Below are 20,874 nucleotides of genomic sequence, written 5' to 3'. Positions count from 1 at the left end.
GGGCCAATTGGTCAGCACAGACTTTTAAGCAAGAAGGAGTTATCTTGTCTGGGCCTGGAGCTTTTCCTGGCTTTTGTCTGTGAAATAGGTCCTGCACTTCCTTTTCTGTGATCACTAGGGTTGTGAACCCAATGAAATGGGGTCAGTTGTAGGAGGCTTGGCTGTTGTTGGTGTGTCTGAGATGGGGTTGTGGAGATAGGTGGCTGTAGTTTCCTTTCAAACCTGCAGTAAAACTCATTCAGGTCATCTGCCAGTTGTTGATTACCTTCAGCCTGGGAAGGAGGTTTGCCATAGCCGGTGATATTTTTAAGAGTTTTCCACATGTTTGCTGGTTCATTTGCTGAAAATTGATTCTTTAGCTTTTCAGAGTAGCTTCTTTTTGCTGCTCTTATCTCCCTTGTTAGTGCATTTCTGGCCTGATTGTACAGCATTTTATCACCTTTTCTGTAGGCTTCCTCTTTGGAATGTCGTAGCTGCTTAAGTTTAGGTGTAAACCAAGGTTTGTTATTACTGTGTATTCGCAAGTTCCTTGTAGGTACACATAGGTCTTCACAGAAGCTGACATATGATGTTACAGTATCTGTGAGTTCATCCAGGTCTGCAGAGGTATCTTTAAAAATATTCCAATCAGTGCAGTCAAAACATGCCTGTAGCTTTAATTCTGATTCCTCCGTCCAGGTTTTCACTGATTTAATTATTGGTTTTATGGCTTTAAGTCTTTGCCTGTAAGCAGGTACAAGGTGAATCATGCAATCATTTTATCATTTATCATCAAATAAATGCCTCCCTTATTATCAAGAAATTGTTTAGGCTAATTAAATTTGAAATTATTAATCACATGTGATGGGAAGTGAATAATTTTACAAATTATTTTGTTAACCAAGTGATGATAAAGATCATGACGATAAGGGGTGGATTGCCATTATACAGAACAATCTTAAGTGGAGATGAGAAAAGGAATAGAAGATGTCTTCATGTTCAAAGTCCCGTCTTTAATTCCTTAATGTTGAAAAGAAAGATATTTACACCAGTTTCAGGCTGTCCATACTAATGGGCCTAATCCTGACATTTCCTAGGCTTTGGAGTTAGTATTTCCAAGGAGAACTCTTAGATGTTCCTAGAATAACCCATTTACAGTGTACAATTAGCAATCCAATCATTAATAAGGAAACTAATAAATAAATTTATTCATGTTATCAGAAATTAGGATTAGTATTTTAACTACTAAAATCTGCTATGGGGGATAGATAAGCCTCTTTTAATATCTTGAAAACCAATGCTCTGGATCCTGAACAAAAAGTTTACTCTAAAATAAATAGCATTGCCAAGTATGAGAAAGGATACTAAAACAAAAGCTAAGTATTATAGTATATTTTACTTAACTTTGGTGCTTGGAGTTTAATTAAAATAATTGCTTGGTTGAAATAAAATTTTATGATTTGTGACTCATAAAAGTTTTGTCATACTGATCATCAAAATTCTTAAGAAACATAGAGCTTTGGCTTCTTATTTCAGTAAACAAATATTCAATTCCAGGTGGGAACGCCTATTTTAATGAATTACTTATGTAAGTTTTTTAAAATTATATTTCATCTATTTATAATATACTTCTGAAAGCATCTGATGAATCTTTTAAGTCAGACTTCCTTATGCTTTAATTTTGTGTTTTAGGGATAGTATAATATGAAACATTATTATGCCAGCTTTAAACATTTGCATTTTTTTTGCACCCAAGGAATCATATCTCATCTCTTATCTATAAGCAAATTCATAAAACAAACTTTTAAATTTTGAATCAGTAGGAAAGTCCATAAAGGGTTGGCAGAAGTAACAACATAGTTTGTTTTAAACTTGATCAAATAACTGAACTTTTCCTTCTTTGTAACAGTCTTAAACTTTAGTTTATTCAAATATTGTTATAAGATTTGATTTATCTTGAGTTTTTCTTTATGCCGTCGCACACAGTTCTTCAAGGCTTTAACAAATTCTTTTATAAATCCAATAGGAAAAATTATCCAGGTCAGTCTCTTGGTTTATTATTGCATTTCTCTTTTAAATTTTGAAACCTTAGTCAGCTTATTTTGTAGATCCAGTGAAACATACTTTTCTAGATAATTCTCTTGGCCAGTTAGTTGTAAATACTCATTTAATACCATCTCTATCTTGTCAGATAAAATTTGTACACCATCTGTTGTTTCTTCAATATCCTCTTAGTTGAATATCTCACAGTTGAACATCTATGTCTAACTCTATCTATAGAAGCAGATATTAGTACTAGCATTGTCAATATTGTGGCTACTATTTTCTGATTCCACTCTTCAAAAGTCTCCTTTAATATTTTTATTGTTATAATGGTTTGCACTTGCGGGTCTGTGTATCTATGTAAAATCTTTAGTCCCCTTTAGTGCCCAGTTTTTGAAATCATGAAATTGCTTATCTTTCTTATGTCAAAATGGAATCTATTTCACACATAAAGTTTTTTGTTCTTTATAATTAGTTCCAAAATTGGGAGGGGGAAAGAGTGGCTCATGTGGTAAGACACTGGGCCTGTGCACCCCTGAGGTTGGAGGCTCGATTCCTGTGACTGAATAAACAGCGTAGGGACAAGAAAGGAGCCTCCCCAATTGCCTACTGATTGCATCCCTCGGGTAAAGATAACACCACCCAAAAAAATTCCTTTCACAGAGGCAGCCGGCCACCTTGGTGATCCCTGGCTAACATGTGCTATACTCTTTTTTTAAAAAAAGTTCCAAAATCATGTTTCAATTTTTCAATTTTATCTGGCCCATAGTTCATTTATAACATTCCAAGATCAAAATCTGTAGGCTTTTTCTGTTTATTTCAGATTTTTAAATTTTTTAAACTTCAGATTTAAAGTTTTATTCAGGACTGAAAGCAGACTCACCTGGCATTTTCAAACTCATCATTACAAAGGTCTCTAATAGCTTACAAGTAGTTAATGAGCAATTTATGAAAGTGATTAGAAAGTGAGGCTTGCAAACCTAATGTCCTTTAAATGTCTGCTGTGGTTGTGAACAAGATGGCTAATCTCACCATTTCTCAGTGCTAAAATGCACAGAAAACCACTGTTCTGCAGTCTTCTCATGAGAAGCAGCCATCTGGAGCACATGTGGTGATCTCTTGACTTCTCCTGATCCAGAGTGGTTCCAAGAAACTGATTTACACACCTGTTGAGGGATACATGCTTTGTCAGTTTATTTCCATGTCTTACACCATATTGTCAGTGGTACAATGATACAAAATAGCACTCTGGGCATAACCTTACCCTCACAAGCTATTCCGTGCATATGTGCAGACACATTGCTTGACTTTGAAAGAATTAAAAGTATCTTCATACAGGTAGGGCTCAGTTTAGGATCATTCATTCAGCAACTGATGCTGTATGAGTTGTTACGATGAGTCCTCAAAGTTCTGGCTGTCCCAGCACTCCTATAGTCATGTGATTATACCCTAAATCTGACAACAATTTGACAAACATATTTATTTACATTAATTTATGAAATAGCTCCCCTCTTAAATATGTAACTCTGGGTGATAAACAATCCTTACAAAAATCATCCATCCCTCCTTCTCTCCCTCTATCCATCCCACAACAAATTAAAACAATCCTACGCAAAAGAGAAAACCTGAGGCAGTGCATAGCAATTTCACAAAAACAGATACCTGTGGTTCCACTAACATCCTAACATCCCATCCTAATACCTGGGGTGAAAGCCAGGTTTCAACAGCCTTTCAGTAGGTCAAGGCTCCTTTGGAAGAATCTTAACAGAGTCAAGACTCTGCAGTTTGAGAAAGGATGAAACGCCGGAGAAGACGCCTAGAGAGTTCTTGGAGGTCCAGTTGTTCGGAGGCTGATCGGACACTAGTTAGGTCCTATAATAGGACCTACCTAGTGGCATTGAGGGAAGCGAGACGTTGCTACGTCTCCTCCCTCATTGCGTCGGCAGATAACCGCCCGGCCACCCTGTTTCGGGTGACTCGTTCCCTCCTTCAACAGGGGAAGTGGGATGACCCGTTGCAGGGACGAGCTGAGGAGTTTAGTGGTTATCTATACGATAAAATCGTTCAGCTTCGGGACGGTCTGGACCAAAATTGGGTAGATCCAGGTGAGACGTCGGAGGGCGGTCTTGTTGAGATTGTTTGAGATGAGTTTGACCTTGTGGCTCCTGAGGACATGGACAGGTTGCTGGGTAGGTTGAACGCCACCACGTGTTTACTGGACCCTTGCCCCTCCTGGTTGGTACTGGCCACTCAGGAGGTGACACAAGGCTGGCTTCAGGAGATTACGAATGCTTCTTTGGTGGAGGGGGTCTTTCTGGCCGCCTTGAAAGAGGTGGTGGTGAGGCCCCTCCTTGAGAAGCCTTCCCTGGACCCAGCTGTTTTAGGTAACTATCGTCCAGTCTCCAACCTTTGTTTCGCGGCGAAGGTTGTAGAGAGTGTGGTGGCATGTCAATTACCCCAGTACCTGAATGAAACTGTCTATCTAGACCCGTTCCAGTCCGGCTTCCGGCCCGGATACAGCACTGAGACGGCTTTGGTCGCGTTGGTGGATGATCTCTGGAGGGCCAGGGATAGGGATTATTCCTCTGCCTTGGTCCTATTAGACCTCGCAGCAGCTTTTGATACCATTGACCATGGTATCCTGCTGCACCGGTTGGAGGGATTGGGGGTGGGAGGCACCGTTTTTCGGTGGTTCTCCTCCTATCTCTCCGATCGGTCGCAGACGGTGTTGACAGGGGGGCAGAGGTCGGCCTCGAGGCGCCTCACTTGTGGGGTGCCGCAAGGGTCGATCCTCTCGCCCCTTCTGTTCAACATCTATATGAAGCCGCTGGGTGAGATCATCAGTGGTTTCGGTGTGAGGTACCAGCTGTACGCTGATGACACCCAGCTGTACTTTTCCACACCGGACCACCCCAACGAAGCTATCGAAGTGTTGTCCCGGTGTCTGGAAGCCGTATGGGTCTGGATGGGGAGAAACAGGCTCAAGCCCAATCCCTCCAAGACAGAGTGGCTGTGGATGCCGGCATCCCGGTACAGTCAGCTGCAGCCGCGGCTGACTGTTGGAGGCGAGTCATTGGCCCCGATGGAGAGGGTGCGCAACTTGGGCGTCCTCCTGGATGAACGGCTGTCCTTTGAAGATCATTTGGCGGCCGTCTCCAGGAGAGCTTTTTACCAGGTCCGCCTGGTTCGCCAGTTGCGCCCCTTTCTAGACCGGGATGCCCTATGCACGGTCACTCACACTCTCGTGACGTCTTGTCTGGATTACTGCAATGCTCTCTACATGGGGCTCCCCTTGAGGAGCACCCGGAGGCTCCAGTTAGTTCAGAATGCGGCTGCGCGGGTGATAGAGGGAGCCCCTCGTGGCTCCCATGTGACACCTCTCCTGCGCAGACTGCACTGGCTACCTGTGGCCTTCCGGGTGCGCTTCAAGGTTTTGGTGACTATCTTCAAAGCGCTCCATGGCATAGGGCCAGGATACTTACGGGACTGTCTACTGCTACCGAATACCTCTCACCGACCCATGCGCTCTCACAGAGAGGGACTCCTCTGGGTGCCGTCGGCCAGACAGTGCCGGCTGGCGACACCCAGGGGAAGGGCCTTCTCTGTGGGGGCCCCCACCCTCTGGAATGAGCTTCCCCCAGGACTTCGCCAACTTCCCGACCTTCGAACCTTTCACCACGAGCTTAAGACACATCTATTTATTTGCGCAGGACTGGACTAGATTTTAAATTCGAATTGGTTTTAATGGGGATTTTATTATTTTTATTGTCATTTTTAATTATTCGGCCATTTGTAATAAGTTTTTTAATGGATGTTTTATTTGTATTTATATGTATATTTTTATCTGGCTGTGAACTGCCCTGAGTCCCTAGGGAGATAGGGTGGTATAAAAATACGAAAAATAAATAAAATAAATAAATAAATAAATAAACAAAAATCCCCACTTATTTCCTATTGTCTATCTGGTATCACATGACTTCATTGCACTAATGCCCCATTCCCCCTTGACCAAACAGGAAACAGTGGGTGTGCTCCTCTAAGCAGTGCTAGGCAGTATGTTCTGTGGTCACTAGGCCTTATAAAGAAGTGCCGTAATTGAATGTGGAATGACCTTGGGAGACGTGAGGAACAGGAACATGGCCAGAGGAATGGTTGGACAAGAGGAAGCTTAACGAATGTGGGTGAGGCAAATGTCTTAGAAGGGCCCTTCCTAGTTTCTTGTGCTGTATAGATGAAAGGGGAGAAATTGCTTCAATCGCAATAATACAAGAGCAAACAATAGATTCAAACTTAATGTCAACCGCTTCAAACTTGATTGCAGATAATATGACTTCTGTAACAGAGTTGTTAACGCTTGGAACTCACTACCTGACTCTATAGTCTCTACTCAAAATCCCAAAAATTTCAACCAAAAACCGTCTACTATTGACCTCACCCCATTCCTAAAAGGACTATAAGGGGCGTGCATAAGAGCACAAAAGTGCCTACTGTTCCTGTCCTATTGTTCCCTTTCATTATATCAAATTAATATAGTTACTGCATACTTTTACTTATATATATGTTTTTCTTTTATGATGTGTTGTTGTTTTATGTCAATGTTTATGTATACTGTTATGACAAAATTAAAAAAAAAAGATTTGCAAGATTCTATTAAAGTAACCTTAAAATAAAGTAGAATTAGTCCATCTGGTCATGGGTCTTGTCTGGAGAACCTGGCTAGGCTGACAGCCATGCCCTGTGACTGCTGTATACTCCTGTCTCATTTTCTAAGAATGATTCAGTGAACCTTGGACTCTCAGTGTTGTCTGGGATTTGAGTAAGCACAACAAGGGAAGGAAGATAATTTGCTAATTGATCCGCTACAACCCAGTTTAGGGTTGAAATGGACCCTCTCTTGACCCACTACTAGTTGAGTGCATTGTTTATGCAACACATGGGATCATTAAATGACTCAGGTTCATTCTGTAAACCCAGACATGCTATAAGAATCCTAGCCTTCATAGATATAGGACATGGGATACAGCTTGAATCAAAGTTCTCCCAAGTTCTCACATTCTTGTATTTTAACTCCTGTCTCTTCCCAACTGATTTCTACAATAGATGCAGGTGGCTCCATCCTACTCTCATTGGCACACTTAAGGGAACAAGAGAACCAGACATTAATGACTTGTGTGCGTGGAAGGCACTCAAAGGATTAAAGAAACCAAACCCAGAAACTGGAGATTTCTAATTTGAGGTTAGATTGAGTTAAGTAAAGAACTCTTTCTCAGCTCGACTGAGAACATCAGTGAAGGACATATGCTAAACCATTTCTGGCACTGAGACAAAGCACCTCACTAAACTGCATCAAGGAAAAGTTTGGATCAAAATGTGCATAAACAACCAGATGAACACGAAACAACAGAATGCTCATTTTGTACAAAATTGTCTTCTGTCAGATTCCAGCATATTGTCCTTTCATTCAGTGAGTTGCACTTGGAGAGCCCTGCGAAGTGTCAGGTAATGTAATTAATTTAGTGTTTGTTAGGAGATCTAAGACCTTCAGCTAGAGAAAAATGCTAGAACAGCACTTTAAAAAAATTAAAAAGAGAAAACAGTCAAATAATAAACCTCATCACAAGTACCTCTGTCTGAAACTGCCATGACTTCAGCAGTGATTAAAGGCTACAAGTGGTAAGAAACTGGAGTGATAAACTTCCTTTGTAGCAGAATACTACTAATCTGTGATACACAGCAAGACCTTGGAGTTCATTAGCAATAAAGCTCTTATTGTGTGTGGGTGAGTGGGTGGGTGGAAGAGAGCAAGGGAGGGAGGAAAGCTGAATGATTATGACAGTCTATTCACACATTCTTTAAATAATGAAAGTGGTCTTTACAAAGGATCTTTCGTTATCTCTCATTTGGCATCCACTACTTTTCTTCTTTCAGTATCTGGAACTAATAAGTAAACCACAAACATAGTTACTCCTCAGCATTCTTCCCTTGCCTTTCCCGACTGGCATCCCATCCACCAGAATTTTCTTCCATTCCCATTAATTGGTCCTTAGAGAGTCTCCCTCTCCTACCTTTGCTGTGACAGTCAGTGAACATTTCTTCACCATCCTGAGTCAGAGGCCCTGTGATAGCTCACAAGTCATAGATTGAACTGGAGCTGTTCTACTCCCTTCCATAATGTTTAATGCATAAGGCTTTTAAAATGGCACCATTAAGGGGATCGCACATACTTTATTTTGAAAGGATAATGGATTCCTTCGGTTATCGTGTGACTGTGTTTATTAAAAAATATGAAATAGGTTTTTGTATGTCTTACACACACACACACACACACACACACACACACACACACACACACACACACTCAAACCTAATGGGAAATCCTAACAGGCAGTTGTCTGTCATATGACTTTTTGGTTTCTGAAACCTGAAAGGTGAGAAAGCTCTAAAGGAGGACTTCTCTCCACCTCCACCTCCCAAGGTAATGCATTGACTTGAAAGGAATGCTCCCCCCCCCATTAATTTATCTTTAAAATAGGAGAAACATTTTAGATTCTCTGAGAATGTGAAAATGGAGAAAATGGAGAGAGATGAGGCTCCCCTCCTCCTCTCTAATCGTCCTTTTGGCAAGCAGGATTGTCTAAAATTCAAGGTCATCTTCCTTCCAGGTAAATACATTTTTTATTAGATGCTTGCAATTTGGGGCATTAAATTAATTCTTAGGGTAATATTATTTTCAACTTTATTGGAAGTCACTACATTTTTATAGTTCAACTTTTCCAAATTTGTTGAAGTTTTATTTAAAGAAAATCTGGTTTTACAATTAAATAATTATAGGTATTGCCATTTTACATCCTTTTATTATCAATTCCATTTTTAGATTAATCATTCTAATAAGAATTATGATCTGTGGAGGTGTCATGAAAATTTCATACCCATGAATCATAAAAACTTTCTTAACTATGGAACAGCAACATATTATTTTTTTAAGGATTTGAATTTTGGTTGTTTGCTACAGTAAATTGATGCTGCTGAAACCCATCTTTTCTTTCATCTGAATCCCCAAATTTGTGTTTGCTTTGATATCCATCAACAGTTCAGAACTGGATACAGGTAAACCTGAATTAAGTCAAGACCAGATCTGTAAACACAGAAAAACAGAAGTATGAATAATATGTCTAAATTCTCATTAGAGATCCAGTTTGATGCAGTTGTTAAGGTGCCAGGTTAGAAACCAGGAGAACATGAGTTCCAATCCTGCCTTAGGCACAAAGCCAGCTGAGCAACTTTGGGCCAGTCACTTTCTCTTTCTCAGCCCTGGGAAGCACGCAAGGGCAAACCACTTGTGTAAACTGCAGGGATTTGTAGCTATAGGTCAAGGCTATCTTGAAGGCCAAATATATATGAATTTTTATTGCTGTCTCAAAATGTTAATTAAGCAACAAGCATATCAAATTAAGTAATTGAATAATAATATATATGTTATACATACATATATAAACAATTAACAATAAATAATGCAAAGCAAGGATAATCAAAATAAATTTCAATTGTTGGAGTTCATTTGTTGATGATATAAGCACTGAGATCATATAAAAAGCAAAGTACTTGTTTAATAATGCCTGTCAAATCAAGGAAGGGTGATAAACCTGTAGACTTCCTTCAGCAGGTGATCAGGGAAGAAACAGAGGAAGATCAATTTGAGAATTTTTGTATTGTATGATATGAGCAGCCATCCCAAGGTTTAATATTATGCAGTCATCTTACCCATATCCCATTCAATATTTTTGGAATTGCTTACAGCTTACACAAGATTTAGTATATTGGATGAATTTGGAATGGCTTGCATTTATGATTGCAAAATCATAGGATTGCAACCTATGATTTTTCATTTCAATTTCTGATCGATCAAAAGAAATTCTCAGGGTATTGTGTGAACCAGGGATCTCCAACCTTGGCAACTTTAAGCCTGGAGGACTTCAACTCCCAGAATTCCCCAGACAGCAAAGCTGGCTGGGAAATTCTGGGAGTTGAAGTCCTCCAGGGTTAAAGTTGCCAAGGTTGGAGACCCCTGGTGTGAACCATGTTTACTTCCATCTCCTCCTCCCCCTCCTTCTCCCTCTCCTTTTTCTTCTTCCCTTACTATTAGCAATGGTATTTTCAAAAATCCATTGTAGCATATGCGGGAATAGATATTGCATATGAGATTTGCTAAATCAATTCTTATTAAATGTATTAATTGTAATACATACAGTATTTTAATAATATTTCATTCTACTAGCTGCATTCTTCAAAACCTTGTCAACAACAAGGTATTTACAATGGCTTACAGAGGGCTAAAGCAATAAAACTAAGCTTTAACAAACAACCATGCTAGGGAGGAATGAATCAGATGTATTACAACCATTAGTAATGCTTAATAAGATCAGACCTAATTTAGGATCATACCTAAAATTAAGACTTGTAGGAAAAGCCAGGTTATGAGTTCCTTCCTGAAGATCACTAGAAGAGGACCAAGTGGAGCTCTATAGGGCAGACACAGCAACCAAGAAAACATAACTCTTAAGTCATATAAAATAGCATGGAATTGATGTGATCCAGAGCCTCCCAAATTTGCAAGGATTTATTTTTTATTACTTGTTAAATTTCTATACCACCCATTTCACTTAAGTGACTATTAGACATTTTTTCCCCAATCTTCCCTAAAAAGAGAAGATGGAGACTAGCATTGTTGGGTTGAAGAGGAGATGTAACATCACTTTATCCAAGGCAAGCAAGATCATTTCCTCACTCAAAGATGAATTCACTATTTATTTATTTATTTATTTATTTATTTATTTAGTCAAACACAATATATATAAGCATAAGCATGAAATAACCACACAAATTGAATACAACCAAAGGGAACATTAGGACAGAGACGGTAGGCATGCTGGTGCTCTTATGCATGCCCTTTACAGACCTCTTAGGAATGGGGTGAGGTCAACAGTAGACAATCTTAGGTTAAAGTTTTGGGGATTTTGGGATGAGACCATGGAGTCTGGTAGTGCATTCCATTATCAACTCTGTTACTGAAGTCATATTTTCTACAATCAAGATTGGAGCGGGTCACTTTAAGTTTGTATCTATTGTGTGCTTGTGTATTGTTGTGGTTGAAGCTGAAGTAGTCTTCGACAGGAAGGACATTGTAGCAGATGATTTTTATGAGTTATGCTCAGGTCATGCCGAAGGCGGCGTAGTTCTAAATTTTCTAAATCCAGAATTTCAAGTCTGGTGGCATAAGGTATTTTGTTGTGGTCAGAGGAGTGGTGGACTCTTCTTGTAAAATATTTCTGGACACGCTCAATTGTATTAATGTCCACAATGAAGTGTGGGTTCCAGACAGGCGAGCTGTAATCGAGAATTGGTCTAGCAAATGTTTTGTATGCTTTGGTTAGTAGTGTAATCTTTGATTAGTAGTGTAATCTTTCTATTTCTTGGACCCAACCACATATCTTATCCCAGAGGGCCTTGACCAGCAGGAAGGTCACATACCTAAAAAATACAGTAGATCCCCAGCCTCAGGGACATTGCATTAGAGATTTATAGGCTCAAATTCTCCACAGCTAACAGAAGAAGTCTCGGGTCAATACACTCAGAAAGATCTGTCCAGCTCAAGTCCAACTCAAAGAAGATTCAATTGTATCCATCAAAAATTTAGAGCAATCTTCAGAGTGGACCACATTGATTCATGAATTATACCCCATTTCTGATGTAATCTCTCTATCATAGTTTAATCATTAACACTGAGCACATGATATATATCTCAAGCTGAATTACAACACAACAAATATACTTTCAATTTAAGATGATCTATCTATCTCTAAAAAAGGAAATTAGAAATTTTCTAATTAGAAAATCAGAAAATTAGAAAAAAAGCATTGTCTGTCTGTATTACTGTGATACCTTATTTAAAAAAACATACTATTTGGAAGGGGGTGGGGAAACCAGCTAAGATCTTGCTTTAACTTGGAAATGAGTTCCATGTTGCCTTGGCAACATTTAAGAGTATGCCAAAAACATATCCCTTCCATTACCAGTGAGGATTATATATATTTCTCCAAAAATAAAAACCATGAATAGTATCAGTAGCCATTTACCATTAATATCTCCAGAAACCTCCCTCAAGGTTTGTTTGTCCTTGCCTCCCATTATTTCCTCTGGCTTCCTTGTTCTTTGATGGTGTTATTTTTAATGTTTCATTGTTTGTTAAGATTTACCCTTAATCAGGATCTGTTTAGTGAATGTGAAGTCAGCAAGACTCTGGAAGAAAAGAAGAAGGTAGGCCATCAGCTTTTCAGATGCCTTGTTCTTATTATAAACAATGCAATGATCCTTAAAGGAAAGGAAGGAAGGGTGGCACACCAAAGACCAGCTCAGAATCTTGTTCAGCTGAAATTTCCTCTCCCCACCCTGACCATAGGGTGTTCTCTAACTGTTCTCCTTCCCATAGTGTCTCTCTATCTATCTACTTACCTACCTACCTACCTACCTACCTACCTACCTACCTACCTACCTACCTATCTATCTATCTATCTATCTATCTATCTATCTATCTATCTATCTATCTATCTATCTATCAATCAATCAATGGTTTGTGTGTATGTTCCAGCATAACTCCGGAACGCCTTCAGCAATTTCAACCAAACTTGGTACACAGATGACTTACTCTCTGGAAAGAAATACTGTGGGGGTAAGACACCCCTAACACCCCTCAGTGTGTGTCTGTGTGTCTCTGTGTGTGTCTGTGTGTGTCTGTGTGTGTCTGTGTGTGTTTGTGTGTGTGTGTATGTTCCAGCATTACCCTGGAATGCCTGGGCTGCTGAAATGAAAAGGAATGAATTACCGTATATACTCGAATATAAGCCGATCCGAGTATAAGCCGAGGTCCCCAATTTTACCCCAAAAACTGGGGTAAACTGGGGACTCGAGTATAAGCCGAGGGTGGGAAATGAGGCAACTACTGGTTGAAACCTCCTCCCTCAGCTGAGAAGGCTGGCGGCTCCCCCGCCCCGCCCTCTCACTGCACCGGCAGGGCTTCCGTCCGGTAAAATGTGAAAAAAAGAAAAAAAAACAACTCGAGTATAAGCCGTATATACTCGAGTATAAGCCGAGGGGCTTAAAAAAAACAAAACTCGAGTATAAGCCGTATAGACCCGAGTATAAGCCGAGGGGACGTTTTTCAGCACAAAAAATGTGCTGAAAAACTCGGCTTATACTCGAGTATATACGGTATATCTATAGTGTCAAATCACAGTACTTTTCACAGTGATAGTGTGCATTTTTGATTCAAGTTCTGTAAAGATACAGCCTGCTGTGCCTTAAAATGGCTTCTACTGTACAGCACATGGTAACAGCTTCACAGTACTCCACAAGGGTGCTCCCTCTGGTAAGGGGGATTTGTTCTTAAAAACAAACACAAACAAACAACAAACAAACAATCCTGTCTAATACAGGATTGGGATAAATAAATACCCTGGCAACGCTGGGTTATCAGCTAGTTACAAATATTTTCTCCTACTTTACACATTCCAAACTATTCATCTATGCAAGGTAATGTTATCATAACAAGATCATGAAAGATGGAGGTTACATTAGAACACTATTTTCTTTCTATTGTACATAGACTTTGTCATGAATTTTGGTATCCTGCAACACTGTATTATGTAGCATTGGAAGCTATGTTCATTTAAGGATTCATGGCTGAGACAACACATTACATCTGAAATCTGGAATCATCTACTGTGTATAGAGCACCTAAGTTATCTGACAAATGATGACACTTTCATTTGATTGATGCTGGCTATGAAAGCCTACACCAATATAAATATGAGGTGACACAACATACTACGACACTACATTATTCTTTGCTATGCCTGATATGAAGTAATTGGAAGACACATACAGCAGCTTTTCTCTGTCAATAGTTTGGACACCAACATCTGTCAACCCCAGCTAGGTTGAGGGGAGTTATAGACCAAACTGCTTGGGGGACTAAGGTGTGGACAGTGCTTGAACAGTTCATTTAATAGTATGAGTTTTTCCTGTGTGTAATCTTTTCATATAAGCAATACTAAATGTGAAATGCAGCTGAAAGCATGTTAGCAATGTTTCTACTTATTTGTGAATGCAGAGTTTTGTGTGAAGTTCCTTTTCTCTAATATACCCATCAACAAATACTTGTATTTGTAAGATATAACGGCACAGCTTGGTATTTTAGTTGAAGATCAAAACTAAGACTTTCTATTATTTACAGTGGAAGAATAGGCCCCTCTTTTATATGTATCATTTAATCCCATTACAGGGACAGCAGTGGACCCAAAGCAAGCATAGATGTTTTCCTATGCTTCAGTCTACTTCTTTCTGAAAATCTCTGCTTCTCTTCTATCCATTTCTGGGCCTTGGACTAGCAGTTTTTCACTAGCATAAAATTCAAATAGGATCAATTGGGTGTCTTTTCTATTTGTATCATGAGACAGTCCCTCCCTCCTCCCTCCCTCCCTCTCATATGGGGTTGTATTTTAGTTGTTCTGGTCATTTCACAGCAATTCTTTCACTGATTCTATTTCTTCAGAAATTAATCCCTCCATATGTTTTCCAAAAGTCAGTCCTCTTAATCCTTAAGATAAAATCATAACAATGAGCCTAACAATGAATAACAAAGCTTTACAATAAAGTAAACTTTAAAAAGATGTTTTAAAAAGATACAAGCATTGTCAAGAATTCATAGATATAACATCTGATCCTGTCTGATCCTGCAAAATTCTGATTAAATGAGGAGGAAATCCATAGTCTCATAAAGACTTTCTGTTATCTGTCTTTAATAATACTCTTTGGTACTGTATATAAACACTAGTAGACACTTCTTTGTTACTCATGTTGTAGCAGCTCTCCCTTAATCCCAGTTCCCAAAAAACCTTAAAAAAAACCTGTCAGACTGTAAATGTCATTTTTTACTATTCAGAATTTTCTTACAGATGGTGTTCCACAGTGGCTCAGTCATTCACATATTACTGTTCCCGTTTGGCTCCACACAGAAGTGTGAATATTTCAGTGTGGTGGTGTGCAATCATTTTCACCTTTGTTTCTGAGTGTCTTCATGTCGGGAGAGGTGTCTTTAAAAATATCACAGCAAAATGAACAGTAGCGTTTATTTCCCGCATATTAAAATCAGAGACATGCTTGCTCACATAGGCATATAGACAGTCTATCCAATTACCTGTAGCTTTATTTGGAATCTTTAGAACCAGACCAGCCTTGAACATCATTCTATTTAGAATTAATCGAAATTTAAACATTGTTTTATAGTAGGGTGGCATCTAACTTCAAACAAACAAACAAACAAACAATGTAGTTTTTATACTTAATCATTTAGTATTTTATGGTAATTATCTATCAGAATGAAGACTAATGAAAGGATACTTTTTATCAAATAAACAGGACATTTGGTTTTGGACACATATTCCTGGTATTTATTCTGTGGTAGTTTCACCTATTTATTCTTACGTTAATTATATTATTCATTTCCTCACAGATTGGTTTCTACATGCATCCATGAGCATGCATACACACATATCACCACATTTCTATATGCTGAATGATTGCCAGCTCAGTATGTGGATTGATTTCACTGAAAAATTGGCTTCTGAAGGAAGATGATCTAAATAATCTGCAAATTGGAATACCATAGAGTTGGCTGTATATAATAAGTTGCAAATAACAATATTTCTATTCAGGGAAAGATGCACATAAAATGCATTTATTAAGAAATGTTATAGGCAGATTCGGTGACAATTATCTTGCTTTTTAAAAAAACAGAAGATGGTGCAAATAAAAATGATTGAGGGGATTGGTGATTCATTGTATGCAAACTGAAAAAGGGCAGATGTAGATTGAGCTGTACGTTCATGTGAATATTGTATAATTCTGAAATGTTCACAGGACACAACTATAATATAAGCTGTAACTTGTCTTTTAAAGCTTTTTTGCTTCTCCCAAGAATTTTGCTATCTGAGGATAATCTGAATTCTTAATTTTCACAATAGTAAAAAACCCGGGTCTCCTTTAAAGAAACAAGGGTATTAAGCTGTATATAATACGCACATTTTCATTTCTTATGCTGAGACTAAAGTTGAAACTGGAATTTTTGACCATTTAGAAAATTTCTCACTCATAATTGGCTGACCTTGTACTTTATTTTACATCTGTCTTTATCCAAATTTCAAGGCAACACCTAGCCTTATAAATTCTTTACAAAGTGACACTGCATTCTTCATTCATTCTTAATAAACAAAATGTGCTCTCTCCCCCACCCCTAAACATTTCACTTTTAAAACTTTACAAGCTGTTAAATTTCACATCCCTTCTGCTCCATTTCCCTACCAAACTTCTAGCACATGCCATGTAAATTGTTAAGTCAAGCACCTGGCATGCAAACAACCTTGTTAAAGTTGGAAAAGAAATGCAAAGACAAAGGAGTGGCAGAATATATACCTAGATATTTAACTCATGATGAGTAAATTTCTCAGAACTATGGATGGAGAGTTCCATGCTGTTGTTGAGAACAGATCATATCCTCATTGGAAATCTGATCATCATCCCCATCATCTCATTATTTTAACACTTATGTGGCAACTTAGGCAATTAGAAGTGTTATAGATATATGACTTCATCATTCCTTTTTTGCTTAATTTTGTTTGGAACAGTGTAGAGAAGCGTCTAGCCCTTGAAGCCCTTGATTTGAACTTTTGTGAATCATGTAAATTATGCACTTGCATCTTGATATATGGCACACAGTTATGTACATCACACTATTATGCGTCTCATCGTTTGCCCCCTCCCTCCCCTGATGACTTTGATACCCCAGCCTTACCCTTTTATTAGGAGTTATTTATTTATTTTATTTATTTATTTGTCACAAAATAAGCATAAGCATGTAATAACTATACAATATATAAGCATACATATAAGTATGAGTATGTAATAACTATATTAATTGGATATAATGAAAAAAAACAATAGGACAGGAACAGTAGGCATGCTTGTGCTCTTATGCACACCCCTTACAGACCTCTTAGGAATGGGGTGAGGTCAATAGTAGACAGTTTTTGGTTGAAGCTTTGGGGATTTTGGGAAGAGACCACAGAGTCAGGTAGTTTATTCCAAGCATTAACAACTCTGTTACTGAAGTCATATTTCTGCAATCAAGATTGTAGCGATTAACATTAAGCTTAAATCTATTGTGTGCTCGTGTATTATTGCAATTGAAGTTGAAGTAGTCTTCGACAGGAAGGACATTGTAATAGATGATTCTATGAGTTAAACTCAGTTGTAAGCCAAAAAGTATAATGGGCTATAAGATTAATCTTGGGAGACTGGAGGAAGAGCCAGATAGGGTGAAAGCATCTCAGAATTGACCTTCTCTAGTTTGCTGGAGCATAAAGTCAGAGGAGAGAAAGTGCTTTCAGACTTGCAAGAACTTGTTACTCCTGTAACCTTACAAGAAAGGTAGTAGCACTTTTGAAGTGTCATGATTTGGTGTTCTGTCTGGACTATTTTGAAGTGCCATGATCAGGAGAGTGCATCAATCTTTTTCCAATAATCTCCAAGATCCTATTGGAACAGCAACCCTTTTTTCCAGTGCCTGGAAAGCCTTGGCTACAAAGGATGCTGCTTAGCACTCTGAAGGGAATGACGATGAATAAATAGCACAGTTGTAGGGTTATGTGGGATGCCTTGTGGTTCTGGGGGTAGGTAAGATTTTCCTGCATTGAGGCTAGACTTTTCTGCCAGCCATCCCACATAAGTGCTGATGTATATCCCTGGATGGATGCCATACATGGACTGAAGCTTTAAAAAATTAATTTTTAGAGGGAATATACTGCCTAGGAAACTACACAGAACTTACCACGAGCCTCATTTTTATTTGTTGTTATGGGATACTAGTCTCCAAATTTGTTATGATGGGGTATTCCAGGGTTTATTTTATCCCATGCAAAGAAATTGACAGGATAGTGGTCCAAATATTATTATTATTATTATTATTATTATTATTATTCATTTATTATCCTTTTGGGGTTTCTACTATTTCTTCCTTCTTTTTTCTGTCTACAAACAAAAAATCTAGATGGAAAAATTGAACGCTTTATTTTGATTGTAAAGCCTTATATGTGGATGCACTCTGAGTGTTCTATTCAGATAAAGTGTGTGAGCATCTAGGGAGTTGCAGTATGATGGAGTCACTAGCAGATCTAATTAGTGCCAAACCAGTAAAACAAAAATATTTCTTCAGAATGTGGAGAGCTGAAGTACATACTTTAAAGAAGTAACATCAGAGGAAGAATCACATCTTATCCTATGGTGCCTTTCTTCCTAAAAAAAACAAAAAACCAAACCAAACCAGGAAAGGTCTTGATTTATTCTTATATAAGTGAATTAAGTCATGCATCCATGCAAGATGGTATGCAACACCTAGAATCTGTGAAATGTTTAATTGTGCACTAATTAATTACTGTATTTTTCACTCCATAAGATGCACCTAGTGTCAAGGTTCCAGAAAAACCTCTTCTGCATAAAAAAACCTCAGAAGCCATTGTTTTCCAGAGTTCTTTACTAGCATGAGGAAACTGGCACACGATGAGTGAAATTCCAAAACTGAATTTCCGGATTCTTTTCCCAGTTATACAAACCCCAAGAGTCCCACCCTCCTGACCCCTTTGATGGTCACATGGTCCCACGTTCTTCCAGTTCATTTGAATATCTTCTTGCCACTCTTCCTGCAGATGTGAACACCATCCGACCTTGACCGCTTGAAGAATGTTATCATACCCCTCAGCCCCCCTTCCTCCCCTCAGGGAAAAAATGTGGCAGTGTCTGGAACCCTAAAGTCTAATATGGTTTCCAGGCCTGACACCTAGGTTTCGAGGAGGAAGGAAAAAAATATGAATCTAGAGCAGGGTCTCCAACCTTGGCAACTTTAAGCCTGGTGGACCAACTCCCAGAATCCCCCAGCCAGCTTGCTTGCTGGGGGATTCTGGGAGTTGAAGTCCACCAGGCTTAAAATTGCCAAGGTTGGAGACCCCTGATCTAGAGTGTGCATATGGAGCACCAAATATGGGGCAGCAGTGTAGTGAGGGCAGGAGGCAGGAGGCAGTGTCCTCTCATGTGCCAGCTCTGCCTATTGACTCCTGCACTCCGGTGAGTTTCAGCGCTGTAAAAGGACCGCACCACTGTGGCCCGGCTGCGATATTCGCTCCATAAGATTCACAGAAATTTCCACCCATTTTTTTTGTGGGGGGTGGGGAGGAGTGTGTCTTATGGAGTGAAAAATATGGTATATTCCGTTCTTGTTTTCTTCCAACAATTTATTCATTTCTTAACAATGCTTTAATCTGCCTCAATCCTGAAGGATTTGGGAATATAACAGCAAAGCTAACAAAACCTTCCGTAACAAAAGAACCTCAATTAAAAGAAAAGATAATTCCACCCATCAGTCATGTGGGGTGGAATTTCATTAAAACAATATAGATTTAATGTCCTTGTGGAATATCAACACTTCTGGACCACAATGTTCCACCAAATGGCAGCTGCCACAGAAAAGTTCTGTGGCCTTGCTTATATCCCATGTACCTAGAGAAAAGGAGCACTCTCCGCTGACTTTTCTGGGTAATTGAATTGGACAGCCATATTCAGTTTCATCAAAGCATTGCCTGGTACAGTATATCTAGTGCCATGATATGTAGAGCTTTAAAGGCAATGACCAACAATGTCTTTTTTTTTTAATTAAAAAAGTTTTACAAAAAAGAAATTTTTAACAATTATTCCCCCCCTTCACCCTCCTCACCCTCCTTTCCCCTCCCTCCCCCCTTCCCCCCACCCTCCCCCTCGAGATTTCCCAGAACAAAATACAGGGTATAAGATCTAACAATCATAAACTAAATTTCCACATAAGTCATAATCCACAGTCCCTCATCTCTCTTTACATCCTTAACTCCCTAAATTATTCCTAAATTCACTCATAAGCTATTTGATACTTTCTAGTCTGATACTTATTTTGAATATAATCTATCCAACTTCTCCATTCCAATACATATCTTTCTTGCGAATAGTCTTTCAAATACGCAGAAATTTTAGCCATTTCTGCCAAGTTGGATAATTTAAGTGTTCATTCTTCAATTGTAGGCAAATCTTCTTTCTTCCAATATTGCGCAACCAAGAGTCTTGCTGCAGTTATTAAGTTTAATATCAATTTAGTCTCTCTTACTGTACAGTCCATAATTCTACCCAATAAAAACAACTGTGGAGTAAACTTTATCTTCTTCTTCAAAATATTCTGCATAATCCACCAAATTTTAATCCAAAATGCTTTGATTTTTTTACAAGTCCACCATATATGATAATAAGTAGCATCGTCACAATTGCAGGGACATGCTGAGGAGTTTGGAGTGTATTTGCATGATAAAATCACTCAGATCCAGGACGGGCTGGACACTGATTGGGTGGATTCAGGTGGGATGACGGAGGTAACTCTTGAGAATATTACTTGTGGGGAGTTTGACTCTGTGACTCCCAAGGACATGGACAGGATTCTGGCGAAGCTGAATGCGACCACATGTTTATTGAACCCGTGTCCCTCCTAGTTGGTACTGGCCATGCAGGAGGTTACACGAGGCTGGCTCCTGGGAATTACTAGGGCTTCTTTGGTGGAGGGTGTCTTCCCACCTGCCTTGAAAGAGGCGGTGGTGAGACCCCTCCTTAAGAAGCCTTCCCTGGACCCAGCAGTATTAGCTAATTATCGTCCGGTCTCCCACCTTCGTTTTA

This window comes from Ahaetulla prasina, chromosome 1, assembly GCF_028640845.1.
Source record: "Ahaetulla prasina isolate Xishuangbanna chromosome 1, ASM2864084v1, whole genome shotgun sequence".
Classification (NCBI taxonomy): domain Eukaryota; kingdom Metazoa; phylum Chordata; class Lepidosauria; order Squamata; family Colubridae; genus Ahaetulla; species Ahaetulla prasina.
Note: the sequence above shows the minus strand (reverse complement) of the source record.